Below are 13,649 nucleotides of genomic sequence, written 5' to 3'. Positions count from 1 at the left end.
AAGTTGACTCCTTGACTAGAGTTTCTTGTGTAGGTGTTAGGCTCTAGGCAGTCTGAAAGATGGGCCTTCACATGCTCATATAATTTCCTCAGTTACACTTCATTGGCTGTAAAGTTCTTTGGATGTCCTGAGGTTGTGTAAACTGCAATATAGATGTAACTCTTTCAGGACTTTCTGTGCTCCCTGCAACCATCATTGACATTTTTACCATGCACCTGCCCTAGTACTTGTCTTGAGGTGCATTCTCTTATTTTACCAGTATATAAAATTCTAACTTGAGCAAATTATTGGCTGTATATTAATAGAGGGTGTTCAAATGATTTATATGTAAAATAATGAACTCCTGAAATTGAGTTTCACACTGAGAATCTGTAATCAAGAGATTACAATGATTGATAAGTATAGATTAATGGATCCTTGGGTGTGATTTACAGGCTGTAATCTAATTAAGTGGCTTGTATGGATCATGATATAAGGATCCCTGAGAGTAAGTTACAGACTGGAATCTAATTAGGTAATTCAGATGTTATTCTAAACTCTGAAAAAAATTTGTAACTGCTATCCGGCATTTTCATGGGGTTAAGTAAAAAGAACACACGCCAGAGGTGATTCTCAATTTCACCTTGCTCCATTGGCATTGGAAAATGAGGCAGTTAGCAGTTGAATTATTATTTTTTTAAATCACCCGCCCCTTGGAAAACTGATGCTCAGTCAATGCAATTTTTGAGCAAGCCTGTAGTGGCCAACCAGCATTCCCACCTGAACCAGGTAAAAGTCTATTTGAAGATGATATTATGTCCTCTGCAGGCACCACCAAAATACAGCTGCTGGCTGCTCAGTGGGTTCCCCTCTTCACATCCTCTTTCTTCTGGATTTTTGTTACCAGGTACCCAGAATAATGCTCATTAACAATGTACATTAAATAAAATGTCTGTTGTGGGGGTAGAGTAGCTTTATAATAAGTTGGCACAATGGGGTAGACATTGACACTTCACCTCTGTGACCCGAGTTCAAATCTAGCCTTGGATTTTCGGAGAAATATTTTTTCTAAAGCCCACAAAACTACCAATCAGCCAGCAAAAAGCAAGGGGTGCTAATAATTAATGGCCCACAAATTAAAGTCAGCACCACAGTTACCACTGTGCTCAAAACCCAATTGCAGTAACGGACAGCTATTTGTATGCAAGTCAAGCATCTGTTGCATTCATTCTGAGTTTCCAAGTCAGAGCAAGAGGTCTGCTGTTTGCTTCTTTAGAATTGACTATATTAAATGGTAGCAAATCATATACAACAGTCCAATACCATCATGCAGCTGAAATATGGAATTTGATGAGAGATCTATTTAAAGTACTATGATCTATAAATGAATCTCAAAACCTATGGCAGTTCTTTTAGGTAACCTGTTATGGGATATCTGATGGATGGAGCTTATCCAAAGCTTAAAAGATTTAAGTTTAATTTTTTAAAACAACCTATGTCGCTAGTCCTATTCTAATTACTGTATGTTAATTACAGTAACATAATTACATGTTTATGCTGTTATACTATGAAATTTTTTTGTCAGCTATTTTAATAATCATGAACCATTTACTTTAAGTAATTTACTTTAAATGAAATGACCCTCCATTAAATACGTAACAGGTAGAGGAATTTCCTGTGAACACAGCTCTGCTGTATCACTGCATGGTAGGTCACCTAGTTAGTATTCATAATTCCCCTACAGTTGATGCAGAGACCATTGCAGCTTTCAAAGAAACATTGGATATATCTTTGCTTCAAATAGGTATGATCATGGGAGAGATTGGAACAGCAGAATTAGTTTTAAACAGCTCCAGTAAAGACCTGACACAATGGGCCAAATGACCTCCTTCTAAGCTGCAAACTACTTTGTTCCTATTTAATGAGTTATCAGTCTCAATTATACCATGCTGAGGAAGCCAGGCTGTTGTTTCACATTTCCTAGTGGAATGTTAATGAGCAGAATTGGTAGAGGTATGAGTGTCAGGATGGGAGCAGGTTGTGTTTTTGGGGAATGGGTCATGAATGATATATTCATTAAAAAAACATGGTTACTGAATGGTAGCAGATGGTTTCTATTGGTCTCCAGTTTCCAGAAACAGTTCCAGTTTATAATATTACTCATTGCCTTCCATGGCTATTTTATAACACTATGGAAGAAAATGCATTAAGCTATCCTGTTTCAGTGGAATATATAGTGGGATAGATGACATTAACTGCGTTCCTCTGCAATGAAACTTTGACCATTGCTAGGTTGGACCAACCGTTCAGTGATATTTGACATGTAGCCCAGTGTAAGGAAGGGGAAGCCAATGGAGTGAGTCCATAGGAATTTCATGTGCTGAAGATCTGAACACACATTTGGGATTATATAAAGAATGCTGTCTGCTGCCGCTGACCCATAATACTTGACCTGGTGGTGCTTAATACGATGTTTTGTTCCTTACAGATAAATTGAATGCTGAGAGCTGGATATGCTTCTTATCCAAAAATCACATTTCCTTCTATTTGAAATGCCTGATTGAAAAAGAAAAAAAAAATGAGATGAATCAGCAGCAGTAATTATCAAGCTCAACTTTAAATGCATCAAGATTGTAGGGGAAAGGAAAAGCTAATGAACTCCAATGTTGTGCCCCTGGAACAAAATGTGTTTGCAAGGGAGAGTGTTGGACCAAAGCAAGTGGAAATAAAATTCAATCATGCAGTATAAAGCATGATATTTTATCAGGTCATTAACTATACCTCAATAAGGGAGCAAGGATTTGATATTGAAATTCATGTAACCATTTATTCCACTGCAAATTTAACCAGAAAAATAACAAATAAATCAAAGGGCTGCATGTTAAAGCCGTATGTCCATTCACTTCATTTTATATTTAAGAAAAAGTATTTTTTTCTCCTTGGATAACATTAAGAACACAGTTTTGATTTGGAGACTCTAGGATCCCATAACATGCTCTCTGTACTTTCCCATCAATACTTAACAGAGACATCATCAACCTGGGATAGACAGTGACTGAGCAATCATCATAGCTGTTTTTTTAATTGTGTCCCTCACCTAATGGATGAGCTAAAGCAAATGCTGAGGCCAAGTGACCCTGAGAAGGGAAAAAGGAGAGGAACTGGGTTGTCAGAAATGGGTGATACAAAAAAAAATCAAAATACACTGGATTAAGAATTTCTCTGCTTGCTGCCTGTAGGGATATTATAAATGAAGTTGTGAATATCTCTTTTTTTAACAAGTGAACATGCTTAAGGTTTCGTCAGGAACACCAAAAAGTGAAAATCTTCACAAAGAAGTTTCTGACGTTGCTATACATTGGGTAATAATTGCTCTGGTCACAATGTTAGTTACCGATTCCACTAAATGGCCCGAATAACTTTTTAAAAAATTGAAAAAATACAGACTGCTTCCATTGGCTTCTATCAGTCAGTCACTCACTTATAAATATGATAGATTTTACGTTAAAGGTGAAAGGAAAAAACTTAGTTTTGGGAATCTGGGTGAAAAAACAGTAAATACTGGAAGTAAACAACAGAGCAGTCAGCAACTTAACAAGAAAAGATAGCTTAGTATTTTGATTGGAGACTATTCAGCTGAACAATAGTTCTTATTTCTGATGGAAATACTCCATCCAAAATATTAATCTATTTTCCAGATGTTGACAGACTTGTATATTTCCAGTCATTTCTGTCTTTAGCAGTATAACATTATCAAAGAAGTTCTCAAATTGGTACTTGTCTAAGAAATTCAGACACTGGTGGTAATTTTAACTTTTGGAGGTAGTGTAAAATGGAGAACATCAGACTGATTGTGGGGCAGCCTATTCAATCTTCCCTCATAATGAAAATTCTCCAGCCCTGGTAACAACCTTATAAATTACCTCCGTACCCTCTCTAGTAATGGGGAGACACCTATAACAGGCAACCAATCCAATATCACCCATTTTGCACTGTCATCAAACACTAGCTAGGTCACACCCAGAATACTTTTTAAAAATTTATTGTTCATTGCTAATTACCCTTGAGCAGGTGGTGGTGAGCCGCTGCCTTGAATCGCTGCAGTCCATGTGATGTAGGTACATCCACAGTGCTGCTAGGGAGCGAGTTCCAGGATTTTGACCCAGTGACAGTGAAGGAACGGCGGCGATATAGTTCCAAATCAGGAGGGTTGGCTGCTTACAGTTCTGGTCACCACATTACAGGAAGGATGCAATTGCATTAGAGAGGATACAGAGGTAATTTATAAGGACGTTTTCAGAATTGGAGAACTTTAATTATGAGTAAAGATTGGATAGACTGCCCTATTGGAATAATTTAAGGAAAAGGAATGAGGCAGTATGAGTTTCCATGCATTGAGGATTTAAACAGTCAGAATCATGCAAGGAATGCTGGCTGTTCATCTGACCTGCAATGCTTGAAAATGTCACTTAATGCAAAATTAGGAAACCTAGAATTTTCTAACTGTCTCATCTCTCAAATATATGGATAAATAGTTCATTTTAAGTATATTTATGTTGTGGTGCTTGCAGATGCAGAGTCATGTGACATAGTATGCAACCATCAGCCTCCAAAATAATTTTTGAGCAAACTCTAGAACAGTTTTACATCATAAAACCTAACACAATCCTAGCATAATTACAATATATTTTTAATCTTAGAATCCTAGAAATCTACAGCACAGAAGGAGGCCATTTAGCCCATTGTGTGCATGCCAGCTAAAAGATGCGATTTCTCCCTAAATCTCGCCACCTCTTTATCTCTCTTTCCTCCTCTAAGATGCTCCTTAAAACTTTCCCCTTTACCAAGCTTATGATTATCTGCCCTCATGTCCCCTTTATGTAGGTCAGTGTCAATTTTATTTTGACAACACCCATGTGAAATGTCGAGACATTTTTTACTGCATTAAAAGTGCGATAGAAATGCAATTTGTTGTTAATATTCATAAACCCTAGAAATTTACAGGCATAGAAGGAGGCTGTTCGGCCTGTCATATCAGTGCCAGTCGAAAAAGAGCTGTCCAACCTAATCCTGCTTTCCAGTTCTTGGTCCATACCTTGTAAACTACAGCAGTGCATATCCAGGTCTTTTTAAAAATGTAACTGAGGGTTTCTGCTTTAACAACTCTTTCAGGCAGTGAGTTTCTGATCTCCTCCAAGCCTCTAGGGAAAGCAATTTTCCTCAATTCCCCTCTAATCCTTCTACCAATGATTTTAAATCTATGCCCCCTGGTTTTTGACCTCTCTGCTAAAGGAAACACATCTTTTCTATCCACTCTATCTAGGCCTACAATATTGTACATCTCAAATAAGTCTCCCCTCAACCACCTCTGTTCCAAGGAAAATAACCCCAGCCTATCCAATCTTTCCTCCTAGTTAAAATTCTCCAATCCTAGCAACATCCTCATAAATCACCTCCATAGCCTGCCTAGTGTGATCACATCATTTTTGTAATGCAGTGGCCAGACTTGTACGCAGTATTTTACCTGTGGCCTGACTATTGTTTTATACAGTTCTAACGTAACCTCTTATATTCTACATCTCATCTAATAAAGGAAAGTATCCCATGTGTCGCCTTAACCACCTACCTGTCCTGCAATGATCAGGAAGCTGTGGACATGCACACTAAGGTCCCTCTGTTCTTTACACTTCTTGGTATTGAGAAAATATGTGGTCATATCAAAGTTCGATTCTTGGATGAAGCATGGAATCTTGTTGGCTCAGAACTGTGAAGTTCAATTGGTATTGAACTGTGAATGTTTAGTGCCCATATTTATTTGAAGAAAGATGGAAAATATTACATGAAATGAAATTTGAAGCTGCAAAGGGATGTTTGTTTACAAAAAAATCCCCAATTGCTGGGGTTAGAAGTAATAATGCTGGACTGAGAGGCCCCTGTGCTTTATGGCACATATTGTCGATCTCTCCAATGCTCATCCTTGGCAATAGCCTCTTATGCCAAGGCATGTTCATCACACTAATGTCTTGCTTTTAATGTCCATCTTTGAATCTTCATGCCATGGCTTACCTTGTGTTTTTCAATCAATGAATTTACAAGTCTTTCAATCAATCTTCTTTTCGGCAATCAGAATACACTCTCATACCAGTCAAACCACTAATGCATGATATACTGATTAACAGGTTATAGCAAGCTAAATGTTGTTCACAAAAGCAGAACCTGGTTGAATACATTTTATTACATTCAGTAACACTTTGTTATATGTATAAGAATTTAACTTATAAAAAGGTTATATATTGGCAGCATAGATGCTATTCTATATGTGTAATTCTTTTTCCTCTGACAGTGCAAAGGCAAATGATCTGTACCACTGGATGTCAGTTGCTTACTTTGTTTTGCTAGTTTGCATGTTCAACTTATTTCTTTTTGTTATGTTAGCCAGCCTCTTGCAGTCCGATTGAAGTCCTTAAGCTCTTCATCATCTATAGCTTTGCGATGTAGCCCTGATTCAATCAGTGAGCTACGAATCCTCTTCAAGGGCCTTTCAGCTGCTTCTTTTAATTTCCTAGCATCAAATCGAGGTCTAAAGAGCAGAAGAGGCAGATGGCTACTGAACACTGGAGTTGCCTGTTGGATTTCTTTGGATTTGTCTAGACTGGACTCCTGTTCACTTTCTGTCTGCTCTTTAGCAGCAAACATTTGAAATAGAACAGCATCCCACATCTTATTAGCTCGTGATCCTTTTGCCCTTTGAGACTCTGATATCCTATCCTCTGTTTTGTCTTGGTTCTGTCCTTGTGATTCTGACTCTGATAGCTCTGATACTGGCTCTGGGAACTTTGGTGGCTCTTCTTCCACTACCATGTGCTTCTTGAGACGAGCCCAACCACTGACCTTGCTTGTAGGAAGTTTAGCTCTTTCTAGGGACTTCAGCTGAGGTTCTGTTTTAGGAAATGACTTAGCCCCTTCTTGGTTAGTTGGCTCAACAACAGTTTCAGATGGCCTGGATTCAGTTTCTGCCTTGTTTTTCTGTGTGTTGATCATCTCTGTACGATGAATATCTATTTTAACAGTACCAATGTCAACTGTGATAGCATCATTTTCAATAATTAAGGTATTGGCAACCTTTTCACTAAGAGTTTCTTGAAACACCTCATTTCTAAGAGCATTTGTTCCTGATGGGTCGTAGGTGGGAATCTTTGCTCTTGGCACTTCGTAGGTGGGAGTCTTTGCTCTTGGCGCTTCGTAGGTGGGAGTCTTTGCTCTTGGCACTTCGTAGGTGGGAGTCTTTGCTCTTGGCGCTTCGTAGGTGGGAGTCTTTGCTCTTGGCGCTTCGTAGGTGGGAGTCTTTGCTCTTGGCGCTTCGTAGGTGGGAGTCTTTGCTCTTGGCGCTTCGTAGGTGGGAATCTTTGCTCTTGGCGCTTCGTAGGTGGGAGTCTTTGCTCTTGGCGCTTCGTAGGTGGGAATCTTTGCTCTTGGCGCTTCGTAGGTGGGAGTCTTTGCCCTTGGCGCTTCGTAGGTGGGAGTCTTTGCTCTTGGGATGTTGTGAAAGGCTTCCTGATGAGCTTCATTGGTAGGTGTCTTTACTCTGTAAGTTTCAAACACAGGAACTGCAGCACTAGTCACATCAGTATTGGGGCCATTGGCAATATGAGCTTCATGAACAGGAGCTTTAAATTTAATAGATTCAACTGTGGAAACACTTGCTATAGGGACCTCAGTGCCAGGCCATGATCTTTGTGTATAAAAACTTGGAGAAAACCGTGGCGGTAATGTGATTTTGGGCAATTCTTGTGATTTGATAGCTGTTTGGATACTTGGAATGGAGAATGTCTTTTCAGGAACGGTGGGCTGTGGCAGTTTTCTGAAAGCTTGGTTCTGAGGTTCAGCTGGTGACTGTGGGGTACTGATCTCTATTTTAGGGAGAATCTCAATTTTGCCCTTGTAGAACGATTTATGTGTAGGATACGGACTTGCGACATGTGCATGGGTTACTATTGCAGGACCTTGTCTATAAAGTGGCAAAGCTAATCCTGGTTTTTTATAATTTTGTCGGGATCGTGGAGATCGAGAACGGTGTTCTAGGTCAGGGCTAGCTTCGCTAACAGGAGACAGACTAGAGCGGAAAGGTTTAGATAAATGAGGGTGAGACTTATCTGATGCATCCACAGGCTGTAAATATGTTTGTGCAGCCTTCCGTTTCGCAGCCCTCTTCAATATTTTTTGTAACTTGATGTTGTCCTTGTCGGGTTTTGGTGCCAGAGGTGGTGGTGGCTTTGGGCTAGGTGATGCATAGTAACTGGTAGCTGGTAGAGGTGTTACAGCCATTAGCATTTTAATTCCCTGAAATGAAATGAAATGAAATGAAATGAAATGAAAATTTCAATTCCATTGGTAGTTTTATTTTTCTAAGCAAACTCGTTGACATTAAATATTATTGTGAATTCAGTTCAATTTCTTAGAAAACGAGCCCGATTTCAGAATGGATCCTCTCTGATCAGCCATGATCTGACTGAATGGCAGAACAGGCTTGATGGGCAGAATGTGCTTCTCTTGTTCCTGTGCTCCTGAGTTTAGTTACTTCAGGGAGGTCTTTCAGCATGAAACTTTACAAATTCAGGTGCTAATCCTATCAGTCATTCAGATCCACCAGCCTCGTGTAAGTTATGAATCTGTTCTCAGCCAAGATTCAATAATATTCTATAAGGAAGGGAAAGGGGTGGAACTGATATCTAGCCCCACTAGCCTACCACTGACTTACCATAGGTGTGATTAACTACTGTTGTGGAATAGTCTACTTGGGCCAGGAATTTCCAGTCTTGCCCATGGGCAGGACAAAAAAATCCTGGCCCACATCTTCATTATCCAGCTGTCTTGGCTAATAAAGGCAATGTTTCATTATTAGGCTAAAAAGATCAAGGCAGTGGAGTTAGTTATGGCTTGTTCTTAAAAGAACCAGCCAAGGCTGTTATTGGACATTTTTGCAGCAGGACTGACCATTTATGTCTCACAATAGTCTAACTCCTGGGCTGAAGAGAAAATGTTAAGTGAAGGAAAGTGATGGTCTAAGTGGAGGGCACAACAAATTTTTAAATGGAAAATACTACATCCTTTAAGAGGACGGTACTTTTAGCTAATATAGCCCTTGATCTGTGTATGAAGAAATACGAGGGGAAACATAAGCATGAATACCTCCTGGAGAAGAGAAGGCTTTAAATGATGCAGCTGTTTAACTTAACTGGAGTCGCCCTAGTTGCAGCGTGTGTGGTGGTTGACAGTTGTCGAGCCAGGTTTTGGAGTGTGGCAACTGTCTGTTGAATTAATTTTCTCCACAGTTGGCTTGTATGTAAGGCGAGCTGTGAGCAGGAAGGATCATTACTTCTAACCTTATAATAATTTAGAGGAGTAGTTCTGAACAGCATGCAAAGTCAGCAATTCTTTCCCCCTCCCCCCTCCCCAGAGTTCAAACAGAATCGGATACAGTTACACCATGTTCGCCAGAAAAATAGCACAGACTGCATGTCAGCAACCTGCAATATTACTAACTAACTTAAGTAGAGAGAAGCTGCAGCTTATCGATCATTGGTGCAGTGAAATGCTTATTAATGTGATTTCAGTAATCACTGTTGAGGCCTCAACTGGAGTACTGTGTCCAACTTTGGATGCCTAATTTTATGAAGAATGTCAAGGCCTGGTGAATCGAATAACTAACTAGGGCTGTAGAGAGGGCTTTAAACTAAATAGAGAGGGGAGGGTTCTGGAGAGGGGATATGTAGACTTACAAAGCAAAAGGATATGGCAGCATTGCAAGACAGCTATTTAGGTAGTGTGAAAGGAAGGGACAGAGTGTAAAAACATAGAAAAACAACGGCAAATAGGGTCAAAGGGGGTAAAAAGGCAAAATTAATGGCTCTTTACTTAAATGCACGTAGTATTCAGAGCAAAATAAATGAATTAACGCACAAGTAGAGATTAATAGGTATGATCTTACAGCCATTACAGAGACATGGTTACAAGGATAGCAAAGCTGGGAACTAAATATTCAGGGGTATATGACTTTTTGAAAGGACAGGTAGGAAGGAAAGGGTGGTGGGGTAGCCTTGTTAATATGAGATGGAATAAGTACAATAGCAAGAAATGATCTTGGATCAGATGTAGAATCCATATGGATGGAGGTAAGAAATAACAACGGGAAGACAACACTGGTGGGAGTGGTCTGTAGGCCCCCTAACAGTAGCTATACTGTAAGACAGAAAATAAATAAAGAGATAATAAAGGCATGTAAGAAAGGCAGTACATTAATCATGGGTGAGTTTAATCTTCATGTAGATTGGGAAAATCAAATTGGCAGAGGTAGCCACGAGCAAGAATCCATATATTGTATTCAGCACAGTTTCCTAGAACAATATATGTTGTGGATCCAATCAGGCTATTTTGGATCTGGTAATGTGTAATGAGGCAACTTTAATAAGTAATCTCGGAGTAAAGGATCCCCTAGGAAACAGTGACCATGACATGGTAGAATTTAGCATTCAGTTTGATAGTGAGAAGCGTGGGTCGGAAACAACTGTGCTAAACTTAAATAAAGGTAATTACAAAGGAATGAGGGCAGAGTTGGCTGGAATGGACTGGAAAAGAGGTTTTGCAGAAAAGATGGTTGATGAACAATGGCAGACGTTTAAGAAAATAGTTCATGACTCACAACAAAGATATATCCCAGTGAGTAAGAAGGATTCTAGGAAGGGGATAAACCAACCATGGAACCAGCCAAGGAAGTTAAGAACAGTATCAAAATGAAAGAAAAAACATACAATGTGGCAAAGATATGTGGTAAGACAGAGGACCGGGAAAGTTTTAAAAACCAACAAAAGATGACCAAAAAAAAAAGGGAGAAAATAAACTTGAGGGTAAACTGTTAGGTAATATAAAAATGGAAACTAAGAACTTCTTTAAATATATAAAAAGGAAGACAGAGGTCCCTTAGAGAATGAGGCTGAGGAAATAATAATGGGGAACCAGGAAATGGCAGAGGAGTTGAATAAATACTTTGCATCAGTCTTCATGGTTGAAGACACTAATAGCATTCCAAAAATACTAAATAATCAAGGGGCAAAAGGGGGAGGTGGGTGAAATGAATACAATAACTATCACTAGAGAAAAAGTACTAGGGAAACTAATGGGGCTAAGGACCGATAAGTTCCCTGGACCTGATGGGTTGCATTTTAGGATATTGAAGAAAATAGTTATAGAGATAGTGGATGCACTGGTAGTAATCTTCCAAGAATCCTTAGATTCCAGAGGATTGGAAAACTGCCAATGTAACACCCTTATTCAAAAAGGGAAGGAGACATAAAAAACAGCTAACGGTAGGCCCATTAGCTTAACATTTGTTATTGGGAAAATGTTAGAGTCTATCATATAGGATGTAATAGCAGAGCATTTAGAAAGACATAATATAATCGAGCAGAGTCAGCATGGCTTCATGAAAGGGAAATCAGGCCTGACAAATTTATTAGAATTCTTTGAGGAGGTAACAAGCCGGATAGATAAAGGGGAACCAGTAGATGTAACATATTTGGATTTCCAAAAGGCGTTCAATAAGGGACCACACATAATACTTAATAAGATAAAAGCCCATAGTGTTGGGGGTAGTATATTAGCATGGATAGAGGATTGGCTAACTAATAGAAGACAGAGTTGGAATAAGGGGGGCATTTTCAGGATGGTAACCTGTAAGTAGTGGAGTGCCACAGGGATCAGAGCTGGGACACAATTATTTACAATGTATATAAATGACTTGGGTGAGGGAAATGAATGTACTATCGCCAAGTTTGTGGATGACACAAAATAGGTGGGAAGGCAAGTGGTGAGGATGACACAAAGGGACTACAGAAGGATAAAGACAGGTTAAGTGAGTGGGCAAAAACTTGGCAGATGGAATATAATGTGGGAAAATGTGAGATTATGCAGTTTGGCAGGAAGAATAGAGGAGCTGAATTAAATGGAGAAAGACTGCAGAAAGCTGCAGCACAGAGGGATTTGGGGGTCCTCGTACATGAATCACAAAAAGCTAGCATACAAGTTCAGCAGTTACTAGGGAAGGCAAATGGAATGTTGACCTTTATTTCAAAATAGGCAAATCTTGCTAAAACTCTACAAGGCACTAGTTAGATCACACCTAGAATACTGGGAACAGTTTTGGTTCCTTATCTAAGGAAAGATATACTGGCATTGGAGACAGTCCAGAGAAGGTTCACTAAGTTGATCCTGGGTATGGAGGAATTTTCTTATGAGGAGAGGTTGAGTAGGTTGGGCCTGTGCTCATTGGAACTGAGAAGAATTGAAAAGCGACCTTATTAAAACATATAAATTTCTTAGGGGGCTTGACAGGGTAGATGCTGAGAGGTTATTTCCCCCTGTGGGAGAGTCTAGGACCAAAGGGTATAATCTCAGAGTAAGGGGTTGCCCATTTGAGACAGAGATGAGGAGGAATATCTTCTCTCAGAGGGTAGTTAATCTGTGGAATCTTTACCGCAGAGGGCTGTAGAGGCTGGCTCGTTCAGTATATACAAGGCTGAGATAGACAGATTTTTAATCAGTAAGGGAATCAAGGGTTAGGGGAAAAGGCAGGAAAGTGGAATTGAGGATTATCAGATCAGCCATGATCTCATTGAATGGCAGAGCAGACTTGATGGGCTGAATGGCCTACTTCTGCTCCTACGTCTTACGGTCTTATGGTCCAAGGCCTTGGCCAAGGTGCAGGGGGATCTACCATGATGATAAAACTGATAAAGGACTTAAGTTATGTGGCAAAACTAGAGAGTCTATGATTTTTCTCCTTGGAGCAGAGAGGGTTACGGGGAAATTTAATCAAAGTGTTCAAGATTCTGAGCGGTTTTTACAGGGTAAATAAGGGGAAACAACTTCCCCTGCCAGGGAGTCAATAATCAAAGGATGCAAATTTAAGAGAATTTGCAAGAGAACAAGAGGATAGATATGAGAGTTTTAACACAGCAAGTTATGATCAGGAAGTCGCTGTCTGAAAGGGTGGTGGAAGCATATTCAATATGAACTTTCAAAGGTCTACTGGGTATTAAAGGAAATGTTTGCAGGGCTGCAGGAAAGTAAGATTAATTGGATAGCTCTTTCGAAGAGCTTACGCATCCTCAATGGACCAAATGGCCTCTGTGTACTGTATAATTTTATGATGCAGCATCAGTGCTTTATGTAAAATGTTTTCAAACTGTCACCATACAGAAGGCCACAGTTCTTGGCTAACAAGGTAGAAAGAAAGCCTTGTATTTATAACAGATCTCATCGCATCCCAAAAGTCCCTCATGTACAATTAATTCCTTTGAAGTACAACAACTGTTGTTATGCAGCCAAAAGTTACAGCCATTTTTGTACGGCAAAATCTTATAAACATCAATGAGTTCATTTTTTCTGAGTTTTTTTGTTTGAAAGAATTGAACACCCGAGCTGCCACACACACTAGTGCAGAAGATCATGATCTTTACAGGCTGGAGTTACGATGCATCATTGGGACAAAATAAGGGAAACTTTACTTTGTATCTGGGCCTATTATACTTGACTTAGGAATGTTTATGCTGACTTTGGGTGGCCAGAAGAGAAAACAAAGTTCCATCAGCTAACACCAATGTCATTCATCTTGA

General features: G+C 39.5%; 1 protein-coding gene across 3 annotated transcripts in view; it reads left to right on the top strand.

The window, feature by feature from the left end:
• The window catches only part of lsp1a (lymphocyte specific protein 1 a), a 371,560-nt gene that overhangs the window by 354,485 nt on the left and 3,426 nt on the right, over positions 1-13,649 (top strand). The gene's annotated exons all lie outside the window — the stretch shown is intronic.

The sequence above is a fragment of the Cetorhinus maximus genome, chromosome 9 (assembly GCF_964194155.1).
Source record: "Cetorhinus maximus chromosome 9, sCetMax3.hap1.1, whole genome shotgun sequence".
In the NCBI taxonomy this organism is placed as follows: Eukaryota; Metazoa; Chordata; class Chondrichthyes; order Lamniformes; family Cetorhinidae; genus Cetorhinus; species Cetorhinus maximus.
The sequence above is the reverse complement of the archived record's forward strand: the minus strand, read 5'-3'. Positions and strand labels throughout refer to the sequence as shown.